We start from the raw sequence: 13420 nt of genomic DNA, 5'->3' as shown, positions 1-13420 counted from the left end.
ACTATACATTAAAAATGATGAAAATACAATCGGATTAATACAGGAGTCAAAATGATGGGAAAACTCATATTGTCTAATGCCAAGTCAGATGCTCATTTCTTTATAAGATTTCTCACCTGCCTGCCATCAAAAGGACCCAGAACAAGTTAGAACAATAAAATGCACAATTATAAAAATAAATCCATTATAAAAACACGTAAAACCATTTCAAATGGAACTAAGCAATAAAAATTTAGCAAAATGGGTAAATTATAAAAACCCAGGATACTGGTTTTATGCAAGGGTAGTCAATTCTAAGCATCTTAATTTAGTACTTTTCTTGTCATGAAAAAGGCTTGCAGGAGCACTTTCAAATAAACATTGAGATGGACCAAAACAAACTGCTTCTACTATTGATGGGATAAGTTCTGCTCATGAAAGGGGGGGGGGTTATTCTGTGAGCAGGAACACTGGAACACACAACACGACCCTAACAGGAGACTGATACGATTTAGCTCTCATCAGTATGTTTCTTGATGAACCATTTATTGCCTACTGTACAACAAAAAAACACTTCAGTGCAAAAGTATGGCTCCCAGCGCCAGAGTGTGGTAAGAGTGATGCCATCTCTTGAGCACTGCACTTTTAAATGGCCAAAAGAGATCCACATACATAACTACTGTATAACAATGTAGGAATGCCAATATATCACCTGGGAAGAAATGTTTACTTTGCTTTGTGGTTGTAGAGATTATTCATTGATAAGCAGTACGATTTATTACCTGACAACTGTTGTCATTCTTTGGCAAGTTTGACACTCGTGAGCCATCTTAATTATCCAAGTGATAAATGGTGAAGAAACAGGCTTATAGAAAGTTTACATGAAGATGAAGAAAAAACACTATCTACATGAGCATTTGAGGCTAGACCAGGCATCCCCAAACTTTGGCCCTCCAGATGTTTTGGACTACAATTCCCATCTTCCCTGACCACTGGTCCTGTTAGCTAGGCATCATGGAAGTTGTAGGCCAAAACATCTGGAGGGCCAAAGTTTGGGGATGCCTGGGCTAGACAGTAAGAACATGACATAATTGTAATGCACACCTCTTTATGCAGTGTTTCGTACAACTGTTATTCATACTGTGTAGTTTACCACATTCTGATTTCAACTATATTCATTTCCACCTAGTCACACTGGCCTCATTTGGATGCAATATTAACTTACCATTTAGAATTATGTGAACACCTGAGCTTTTCCTCCTCTCTGGCATGGTCACAAGAAAATAATAAAAGACATATTTAACATTATGTCTGAACTTGAACAAACTATGGCTAGTCTTAGCTAAAGTTTACAGAAACAAGCCAATTCCAAGCCATTGAGATCAACCAGTGTTTAGGGTTCACATGACACACTAAACTGTGATTAATGGAAAATAAAGGTGAGAATCAGTTCACTGAATCCATCCTTAGTGCATACTTTCAAAAAGCTGTCCTTTGACTTTTATACACTCCAGGAGGAGGTTAAAAGCATCCACTTCCTGTTTAAATTAACCACTATTTGTTCTTATGAAATTTGTTTTAAACCTTTTGGGTTTGCTCCTGACTTGTACCAAGACATCATAGTTTAAACAAACCACTGTTTGGCCTGTCTGCAGTTGTTGGCATTGCATTTTTATATTCTTAGTCCCAATTTTGATTGCTTCAATATCTGCATCACAGCTAACTTCTCCTTTAACTTGTCTGGAGCATAAGATACAGCAAGTTAGTATCTGATCTCCCAGACTCCTGATTTTGCACATGGGTGGCAGACTAAAATAGTTTCATTTTTCATTTGTATCTAGCCTGCCTTGTGAAATTTTTACATGCAGCTTTCTATTCTGCCTGAATAAAAGTCGTGTTTAACCCCACCCCCAATTGTATTCTTGCAGCCGTACCAGAGCATCACCTGATTTATGATCATCAGTGTGCTTCTATGCATTTCATATTGTGTTTGGATTGGAGTCCTAGTTAATGACAGCTGAATAAGATCAAAATTCATTTGTTTTGAAGTGTTGACTTGTAATGATAGGGAATTATATCAGAATCAACTTATTGATTTAGGTATAAAATAAGTGGTCTTCTGAAACCATTAACAAAAATGTTTTCTCTGCTAAGAGGCATTCCCATTTTCTATAAGTAGTCCTATAACTGCTAGCAATCAATGACTTGGTCAGGCCACTGTTTCTCAACAAAGGCCTGATTAAGATATAAGGGCTTAACTACAGTTTAGCATTACAAGCAGCTGCCTTGGGTTTGTCAGCTCCTGCTTCCCTCACCTCTTCCAGCTTGGCTGTGAGGAGTTCAGAAGCATTTCTCCCTAAAGCCGCTAGCATATTATGCTTTTCAGGACTGACTATGCAATCTGTAACATGACAAAGCTTCTCTTGTGGGCACATGCTGACAGAAATATATTTTAAAATACTTTTCTGCCATTAGACAACAAATAAGCTAAAAGCAAATATAGGGCCTACAATGTTTCAAGTAAACTAAAACAACTTCAGAGGTTTTGTTACATTTTCCAAACACTCAAGCACAATTATTTTGTGCCTTGGGAACTGTAGTACTTTTATGTTCATACCAATCGCACTTTGAGGTTATCGATGCCCTGTATATTTGAAGGAGCATCTTCACCCCCATCTTTCCAGCCCAGACACTGAGATCCAGCACGGAGGACCTTCTGCAAGAAGTGAAGCTACAGAGAATCAGGTAGACGAGTGGTCAGCAAACTTTTTCAGCAGGGGGCCAGTCCACTGTCCCTCAGACCTTGTGGGGGGCCAGACTATATTTTTTTGGGGGGGGGATGAATGAATTCCTATGCCCCACAAATAACCCAGAGATGCATTTTAAATAAAAGGACACATTCTACTCATGTAAAAACATGCTGATTTTCGGACCATCCACGGGCCGGATTTAGAAGGCCGGATCTGGCCCTCGGGCCTTAGTTTGCCTACCCATGAGGTAGACAGTCTTCTTGGTAGTTGCACCGGATGTCAAGGAGATAAGTAACTGTATAAGCTTTAGAAGACATCTGAAGGCAGCTCTGTAGAGTGAAGTTTTTAATGTTTAATGTTTTATTATGTTTTTGTATATGCTGGAAGCTGCCCAGAATGGCTGGAACAACCCAATCAGATGGGCGAGGTACAAATAATAAAATTGTTGTTGTTGTTGTTGTTGTTGCATGGACAACTGTGGTCAAGCTATCCAGGAATGGCTATAGCTGTCCTTACCATCCCTGGCTAGTAAAAGGCACTCCGAGCCACCAAGAATACTTGTGCCTCCAATGACAAGAGCTGGACCGAGAAGCACCCTTAGCTATGCAGAGAGAGTGTGACTCCCTGCCACTTGGGCAGGCAGCTTACCAGCTACCTGGATACAACCACTCACCCATACAGCCTTCATCTTGCCAAGATTGAGGCTCAGTTTTTCAGCCCTCATCAAGGACCTGCACTCACAATAATTGAATTCACTCTTAATTTCATACTGCTCTGCAAAAGTTTACATGAAAGCGCACTCTATAATAATTTTAATAAATAAAAATAAATGCAATGCCTGATTTATTAAACCAAATTCACTTCTTAATTATAAACCTGCACCTTAGGATCATTCACACTCTGCCCAAATTTAGGCAAACTGTGGCTCCCTCTAGATTTTGGAGCTGGTTTTCGTTCTCTATGTAAGAGAATATTAAGGTTGCCATAGTAAGCTACTGAAAACAATGGGAGTGATATTAATTCTGCATAGGTTATGAGCTCTATGAAAAGAACTGGGAAGCTGGCCAGAGAGTTAAGGAATGCTATAACTCTGTGCTCTCCAGTTCACCAAAGGCTTGAACCAAAGAGTGGCCATATTGAAGAGCGTTTGCTGATTTTTATTGTATTTTTAAAAATAGGTTGGGACTCTTTCTGCTCTTTGCTCTGAAGCATGTAACTGAAAAGGAAGGATAAAGCAGCACTCCTTTCCTGAAGCAGAAGGATTCCCTCCACCTTCAAACATCTGTTTTTGTTTTTGTTGGAGGGATGTAACACTATTGGCATGGAACATGGACTCGCTTGCAAGATTTTCTTTCAAAGGATACATGTGGTTGGAAGTATGCTTTTGACTCAGTGTTTATTTTAGAAGGCTCTCAGAGACAATATTAATGATATTAAAGGACATGTAGCCAGTCAACTGTAGATAATGTTGTCAGGCCATATACACCACTGGATCCATTTTAATGCATAATTCAACAATATACATTTCTCTCAAATTAGCTAAATTGACAAAAACATGAAATGTAATTAAGATACACAGGAAAATATTATAAGCAGCCGCATGGATCACTTAGCAATTTAAACCAGAAACAACTAAATGCTGTTTGCATATTGCTATATAGTCCCTGTGCAATTAAAGCAGAAATCTAAATGTATCCTATTCATAAAATAGATTCTTAGCCCTGTTTAAAATGGCTGTGTTTTCTAGGTTGATCTTGCTTATTTAGACTAATCTAAACATTCAAGTTTTAAATATAGAAGAATTCAGCAAATGCTGCTGCTTTTCTGTCTGGTTACATCTTATTTATTTATATTTAACGAAATGTATATAGGTACCGCTTATTCAACACAGAATAATAATTTCTAAGCTGCTTACAGTAAATGGTATAAAATATTTATAGGGAGACACCAGGAAAATAAATAGACTTTATGGGGGGAAAGCTAACATAATAAAATTATCAAAATTCATAAAACAAGCAGAGTTTAAAAACCAGTATACACAATAGAAATTACATGCCTAGGTAGGCTTGCATAAACAGAAACCTTTTTAGCAGGCATCAAAAACAGAACGGAGGTGGCTGCCGAATATTAATGAAAACACATTATTTTTCCAGACACACTAAGTGTTATTCAAATCGTACGCATCATGGGGGATGCATTTGCTTAGGAAAAGCTTATTTAACATGCTTTGTTACATTTGCAGATGCCCATCTAAAATTCCCCTGAAATACTGTATCATTTTCTTGTTGCTTCTTCAGGTTTTGAATAAAAACCTTTCCCCTGTATTTTATTCCTTCACGGCTGGTGTTTCAAGTTTAGGTGTTTACGTAAACAGGCCTGCCGTGCAACTTTGGATTAATGGGTGCAGCAAGAGAGCCACATCACCATGGCTTCTGATAGTAAGTCAATATATAACAACCTAAACATGCAAGGTGACTGAAAACTTGTCCAATATAAAAAGGAAACACAAATGCATAAACTGATTTTAATATCATATTTTTTTATATTGCTGGGACCTACCCTGGAATATTGTGGTTTGTTTATGGCCAACAAACAGGGTGGGAGGGGAGACAACAAATGAACATTGGTTTGAAACAACCTGCAGTTTCTTTGCTCATCTGGAAGACAAATCCTGCTTGTCCAACAAGCCATAGTTAAAACAAATGGTTTGTGTTATACCCAAATGGGGCCTATGTCAACCACACCCACAATGGTTTCTGTTATACCCAAATGGGGCCTATGTCAACCACACCCAGAATGGTTTGTGTTATACCCAAATGGGGCCTATGTCAACCACACCCACAATGCTACTGAGCAATGCAAAAATGAACAGAAAGGTTTGTGGGGCTGTACAAGAGATTGGTCTGTTGTATATGCACGTGAAAGCCAGAAGACAGGAGTGCCTGGCGTGCTATGGTCCATGGGTCACGAAGAGTCGGACACGACTAAACGACAACAACAAAAAATATGCACCTGAAAGCCTATTGGTCATCACTGAGCCATGTTTAAACAACAAAAGGAGTTTAAGGTGTTTTGTAGCACCCTGAATGACTAATTATTATGTCAGGCTTTGGTGAAGTATAGTCCAATCGAGTGGATTTCCACTCGATTGGATCCTTAGTTTGTAAGTGTTTCTACAAAGGTGTAGAAGGAATAAAAAGTTGCTGTGGAAATGGTGAAGATGTGCAAAATGGTTTGTAACAATTCAATTAGAGCTTAAAATGTATGCAAAGTCAGTGCAGCAACCATTCACAGCAGTAGTAACTGAAGACAAATGTGTTAAGATTATAGTGTTAAGCAAATAAACCTGTAGAAAACCAGAAAGCCACTGTACTTGCCTATCTTAGTTGACACATCTGCATATGGCTGGCATACTGTAGCAAAACTGTTATAATGGGAGCACAGAACAACACATACAACATTTGCCTTGAGTAAGATGATTCTCTAGGGACACCAACAGAAACAATCCCAGATGCATATTTATGAAACTGAAGTATATACGGTAACAAAGCCTGAAAGTTCCTTCCAGAAATGTCAATTCAACTAATTGCTCCATCCAAACCACCAGCAGAAAAACAAAGGATCACTTTACCTTTTAAGAATTACCTTTTAAGAACTATCCTAATCGTATTAATCCCATAAACAAAGAGTAGTATTTTAGAGCATCTTTTCCTTTAGTATTCCCAAAAGGTACCGTGTTAAAATGGAAGTCAGTGAGCTATGAAATTAGCACCTCGCTTGTGTTTTTGTTGCCTTTTATTCTCCTGCCTTAAAAAGGAAGCTTGCCCGTAATTCTTATACCCAGACATCAATATTAAATCAGCCTGAAATATACATGCATATTCCCAAAATGCAGGCATATTATGCATAGAACATATCGTGCAATCTCAGGCAGAGCAGAAACAGCTAAAGAACATGACTTATTTTTGAGGAATTGGAGTATATAATCACCTAGCTGTAGACCAGTGCTCTGGGCAACACCATTTTATTTTATTTTTATAAGAAATACTTTGGAAATCACAACTAGGTTTGTCCTCAGTATCACTTGATGTTCTTGCTCTCATTCTGAAAAGATCCTTATACGTATTTTGCAAAGGAAAAAATGATATTATATTATGCTATATACTAAAAGGTAAAGGGGCCCCTGACCATCAGGTCCAGTCGTGTCTGACTCTATAGGCCGAGGGAGCCGGCGTTTGTCCGCAGACAGCTTCCGGGTCATGTGGCCAGCATGAGAAAGCTGATTCTGGCGAACCGGAGCAGCGCACGGAAACGCCGTTTACCTTCCCGCCGGAGTGGTCCCTATTTATCTACTTGCACTTTGATGTGCTTTCGAACTGCTAGGTGGGCAGGAGCTGAGACCGAGCAACAGGAGCTCACCCCGTTGCAGGGATTCGAACCGCCAACCTTCTGATCAGCAAGCCCTAGGCTCTGTGGTTTAACCCACAGCGCCACCTGGGTCGCTATATACTACCCTGAAACATTTAAATGTTTCTTTGATTGTTCTAGAATCTTCCCACCACACTTACCATCCTCTCCTGCCACGCCAGTGTGGTGCACCCACCCTTTGAGAACCACTGTTGTAATCATTGTGATTCATGCCCCTGATAACACAGGATTTCTCTCTTTTATACTGCTTCATTCTAAAATAAGATGCTTGAAGAGGTACCTGCAACATGATACTGTTTAGTGGTATTTTTTTAAAAACACAATAGAAACAGTTCTAAAATTACACAGCCCAGCTCCAGTTGATGAGAATCTTCACCTTACTAATCATCCAGACCATGTCACTAATCACATCTGCTCAACAACTGAAGAAGTAACCCTAGCATTTAGCAGCTGCTGCGGAATTGAACAGTTCATACTACATTCCCAAGGGAGGGCTGGCGGAAACTGCATTCCCACTGAGCCTAGGGAACCTTGAACAGGAAGATCAAGAAAGAGATAGGAACAAACAGCTGCTCAGCTGGCACTCACTTAACATTCTTTGAAGCACTTGGAAATTCCTTCACCTAGTACTTGATGCTCCATAGTTTTGCACTGTTTTAAGCTGGTCTCTCACTATGCTGGGGCTGATGGAAGTTGCAGTTCAAAACATCTGGAAGCCATAGAGGTTGGTGAAGGCTTTAAGAACTGTATTTTGTACACACATCCATGCCTTTCCTGGAACCTGTTTCACAAGAAGTTCTACCCTTCTGTAAATGTAAACCTTCCCATACAAGAACTCTGCACAGTATTTGCTCAAAGGACTGCCATCTTCAACATGAACCTGTCTGACTAATTAGATTCTACTGGTGCCAATGGAAAGTGTTCTTTTTTTTCAAAGTCTTGTAGTTGCAAATTGAGGGGGATCACAACTGAGAAGAGGTGAACCTCCCCTCTCTACACACTGGGATCTGATGACAATCACTCCCCTCCCCAACACACATGAAAACATGAGATGTAGCTACATGCTATGCATTAAGAGTAACATGTAGTTTGTCTGCTCTCTGGACTTTGCACAGGTTGCCCCCTTCTATCTGCTTTTGACTAATTTGCTTAAGCTTATTTGCTTAATTAGTTTTTGGCTTAGCATTGTGTCCAACTGCGGCCACCAGGTACACTATATTGTTAGCCTGTTGACCCACAGCACAATGACCAATACACAAATACAGTGGTACCTCTAGTTACGAACTTAATTCATTATGGAAGTCTGTTCTTAACCTGAAACTGTTCTTAACTAGAGGCATGCTTTCGCTAATGGGGCCTCTTGCTGCCGCTGTGCCGCCGGCACATGATTTCCATTCTCATCCTGGGGCAAAGTTCTCAACTCGAGGTAACTCTTCCAGGTTAACGGAGTTTGTAACCTGAGGCATTTGTAACTCGAGGTACCATGGTGCTGCTTTCCATTGTCTTACATCTTGAGGTTTGAATTTTTTGTGGGGAAGGAACCTTCTTGACATCAGCATTTTTTTGCACAAGTAGTTGCTTACTCATAAAAAGTTCGATTTTGCAGTTAATGCAGAAACATTTGAAATTTTGCAGCTCTGATACCACTTGCATAAATGATTCATACATGATTAACTGCATGTTACTTTGAAATAATTATCTTGTTCTCTACTTTTCTCTTGAGGCTCCAACCATGCCACCAATATCGAGATGGATTGGAAATTTAACAAACCATCTACTCCATTTTCTCTAGTCTGATGCTACACCATTTCCTTTTCCCACACTAAACCAGTGATGGGCTAAGTGGCCCTTCAGCTGTAGCTAAAATCTTGCAATCTGGATCTGGCAATTTTTTCCAGGTCTATCTTGTTAACATAATTATTATATTATCCCACTTTATATATTCCCAGTAAGAAATGCTAATACTGCATGAGCCTAAAAAGAAATATTACTGGTCATACATTAAGGTTACCAGATGTCCCCGTTTCCCAGGGACAGTTCCCAGATTTACACATCAGTCCCCAGACAAAATCCATCCATTCCAACTGAAGTTGAAAGGTGTCCCCAGATTCATTGAAAAAAAATCTGAATACCTTATCATACAGCTCAGTTTCATGTGAACAACTGTGCAATTTAACAAATAGTTCTCTCACAAGTTCTAGTTCCTGTTCCATCTCTTGTTTTCCCAGTGCTTTATAACCCAGGTACACCCCAACCAGCCACGACACTAGGAATATACCCTTTCTGTAGAAGCATGCCTGTCATCATTGCAAAAACATACCCTAGAACCTGTGCTGAGAATGTTACATGTGGATGAATGAGAAAAGAAGTGTTATTCTATGCTTGACCTTCAAACGTCAACATATCCATCTTGCAAAAATATTGCACGTTTTCACATCAACCAAGTGCTGTAACCTTCCCTGGGGAGATGTTCTGAGTTAAGCGATCATATCAGCTGAAAGCTGGCAGGTGCCATCATTGTGCTGCTTTATGGAAATCTACTAAGAATTGCCAGATTCCAAAATGTGTCATTTCACATAATGCAGTCCTGCACAAAACTATTCCATTAGTTCTCCGCTCTTTCTCTCTCTCCAAGTGTTTCAACAACAAGAGCTGCTAAGCATAAAACATTAGCTTTTTCTATTGCTACTCCAGCAAGGCACAAAGAGCCATCTGAGAAATCTTTTGTCATAATGAAAATGGAACGGACTGTTTCAAATATTTGATCGTAATCCTAACTTGTGATGAGGAAGAGCTAAATTCCTGCAAATCGACATTAATGAACTGGTTCTTGCAGGGTGAATATGTCAACTTTTGAAGGTCAAGAGCACAAACAGGCTTTCTATAAAACTGAAAAGGGGAAAGCAAGTAATACAGAATAAAATGATCACTGAATTTCTCTAACGCTCGTTTCAAGCCAACTTTGGTTTGAGAAAGAAGTACAGCGTCATCTGCATACATTAAAATTGGAACTTTTCTGCCACTGGAAAAAATGGTGTCCAAAATTACACATTGTGTTTAAATGCATAGTTTGCACTTGAATCTTTTTAAAACAGGAGCCACTACCTTGGGTGGGGGGACAGCCCAGACTGTGGTATGGGGTTTCTATCTGCAGCAATAATAATAATAATAATAATAATAATAATAATAATAATAATAATTTATTTGTACCCTGCCCATCTGGCTGGGTTTCCCAAGCCACTCTGGGCGGCTTCCAACAGAAAAATAAAATACAGTAATCTGTTAAACATTAAAAGCCTCCCTGAACAGGGCTGCCTTCAGATGTGTTCTAAAAATCTGGTAGATGTTTTTCTCTTTGACATCTGATGGGAGAGCATTCCACATCAGAAGGCCCTCTGCCTGGTTCCCTGTAACTTGGCTTCTCGCAACGAGGGAACCGCCAGAAGGCCCTCGGTGCTGGACCTCAGTGTCCGGGCAGAACGATGGGAGTGGACCAAGGCCATTTAGGGCTTTAAAGGTCAGTACCAACACTTTGATTTGTGCTCGGAAACGTACTGGGAGCCAATGTAGATCTTTCAAGACCAGTGTTATGTGGTCTCGGTGGCCGCTCCCAGTCACCAGTCTAGCTGCTGCATTCTGGATTAGTTGTAGTTTTCACCTTCAAAGGTAGCCCCATGTAGAGCGCATTGCAGTAGTCCAAGCGAGAGATAACTCGAGCATGCACCACTCTGGTGAGACATTCCGCCGGCAGGTAGGGTCTCAGCCTGCGTACCAGATGGAGCTGATAGACAGCTGCCCTGGACACAGAATTGACCTGCGCCTCCATGGAAAGCTGTGAGTCCAAAATTACTCCCAGGCTGCGCACCTGGTCCTTCAGGGGCACAGTTACCCCATTCAGAACCAGGGAGTCCTCCACACCTGCTGCGTTTTGACCATGGGGAGGCAAACTAAGGCCTGGGGGCCAGATGCAGCCCAATCGCCTTCTAGATCCAGCAGACAGACAGTCCGGGAATCAGCGTGTTTTTTACATGAGTAGAATGTGTCCTTTTATTTAAAAATGCATCTCTGGGTTATTTGTGGGGCCTGCCTGGTGTTTTTACATGAGTAGAATGTGTGCTTTTATTTAAAATGCATCTCTGGGTTATTTGTGGGCCATAGGAATTTGTTTTTTCCTCTCTTTCAAAATACAGTCCGGCCCCCACAAGGTCTGAGGGACAGTGGACTGGCCCTCTGCTGAAAAAGTTTGCTGGCCCCTGGTTTTGACATCTTGCTGGTTTTGACATCTTGCTGTATATCGTACCAGACAGTGAAAGGACCATACCAGATGCAGTTTGTCTGAAGGGACCATCTGGTCAAGAGAATCTGAAAAACTTCAAAGGCCAGACACTTGTAGACCTCCATCTTGTCAATAGCTGAGGAAAGTGATTATGCACCTTCTGGGTCATTCCTGTAGGCCCCCTGCCATGGTTTGGCTAACACTGCCCACCACTCTGGCTTGCCCCCACTGTCATCATCTCATTGCAAAAGGGCTGTGTCCACTACCAATGCTAGGTTATCCCGTAACTTAAATGCAGTTCTGTTGACCATGCTGAGACTTAATGCATTCTTTATTTAAAAGCAAAATGGAGCTCTGTAAGGCTGGTCTCTCTCAATCACACAGCGAAGTGGAGACAGAACCAATTTATGAGAGCACGATAAGCTAAATCCACAGTGACATTAAAATTCTGAGACACAATTAGTTAATCTTGTCCCATCGATCAGGCAGTAGATAGGAAGGCTACTATCCGGATGTATGTCTCTTTGGAGGGAAAGCTTATTTGAAAGGAGAGAGGCGACTCCAACTAAGGAGAAAGGCCAATGATTGCATCAAGAAACAAGCTAGCAATAGCCACATCTGAGTTGCATGGGCAACCCTTAAATGGAATATCCTTAATGTGGATTTTTATTTGTTGTTTACACGTGTGCTTTTTTATGCCCAGAGCACATATTAAAGTTGCCGCCCATTTTTAGGTTTTGGATCCCAGGTACATTTACTTGGAAGGTTCCATTTCAATCAATGGGATCTTTACATGTAAAAATTACAAGGTCCTTCAGCAAAGCTACTGAAATGCTTCCATATTTGGCGTTGCACTTCATTTGTCCCAAATAGGAAATTAACATTTCAAAACATTGCAACACTTAGTACCTGTAGGTGATTTGAACTTCAAAGGTGAATATGTGTATGCAAGTGTTTTCCTAAGCTACTCATTAATGACCACCCTCACACTGATACTACATGTGAGGAATAGCCCCACCCATACCCCTCTGTAATAAAGGAGATGGCAGCAAAAACCATTCTGAAACTTGGATATTGAATGCAAAGATTAATGGGGTAACCTTTAGAGAGTATCTAGCGTAGAGCTAGTTCTGTCTTTGAATCAGATGAAAGTGAAATACATTCATCATGTGAAATGACCTGACATTTTACAGTACTAGCAATTTTGACAACATTGCCGCTTGTATGAATGGCATATTTTAAAACCATAACTGATTTTATCTATAAATAAGGGAAGAAATAGAAATAATCTCTCACCTTTTAGCTGCAGCTAAAGCTAAATATTGGAAACAAAAAACAAGATACCACAAGTACCTATTTCTTACTAAACGATTAGGACCCTACTAGTGCAGTTTCTAAATTCATTATTCAATTTAGAGATGTATCTACAAGAGATTTAGGCTCCAAGCTTACACCCATGTACCTGGGAGTAAATCAATATGGTCTGACTGTGATGTCAGGTTCATGAGGAATATACTATTCTTTGAAAGAAAATATTAAAGATTACAAGTGAGATCAAAGGTTATGCTAGTTGGTGCAATGGGATTTTCCTTTCTGCCTGTAATTCCACCTTCTCTCCAAATGTGCTTGAGGGCTCTCCAACTTTCCATTGCAGAGGGTCTGGGGGAGAGAAGGGAGGGAAAGTCCCATTGCTGAAGTGTTCGTTGCACAAACAGAACACTATTACTGCATGCCACCCATTCTTTTATATCAGAAAAGTCTTCTTATACAAGACTATTGTAACACTGCGTCAAATTCAACTTAACAGTTGCACTACTACCCAGCACAATGGGACTTCCCCACTCCCCACCACTACCCTTCCAAATTGGCTGGGGGAAACTGCCGTTTCTCTTCACTGATATAAATCAGGATCTCTTATAAATGCAAAATAGTCACAAAATTAGTGTACAGTTTTCACAGATTACAGGTTCTGATTTTTAATTGTTTA

General features: G+C 40.3%; 1 protein-coding gene across 4 annotated transcripts in view; it reads right to left on the bottom strand.

Annotated features, from left to right (window-relative positions):
• The window catches only part of APP (amyloid beta precursor protein), a 143100-nt gene that overhangs the window by 68368 nt on the left and 61312 nt on the right, over nucleotides 1-13420 (bottom strand). The gene's annotated exons all lie outside the window — the stretch shown is intronic.

This window comes from Zootoca vivipara, chromosome 4 (genome assembly GCF_963506605.1).
Source record: "Zootoca vivipara chromosome 4, rZooViv1.1, whole genome shotgun sequence".
Lineage (NCBI taxonomy): Eukaryota > Metazoa > Chordata > Lepidosauria > Squamata > Lacertidae > Zootoca > Zootoca vivipara.
Note: the sequence above shows the minus strand (reverse complement) of the source record. Positions and strands in the feature narration are given on the sequence as shown.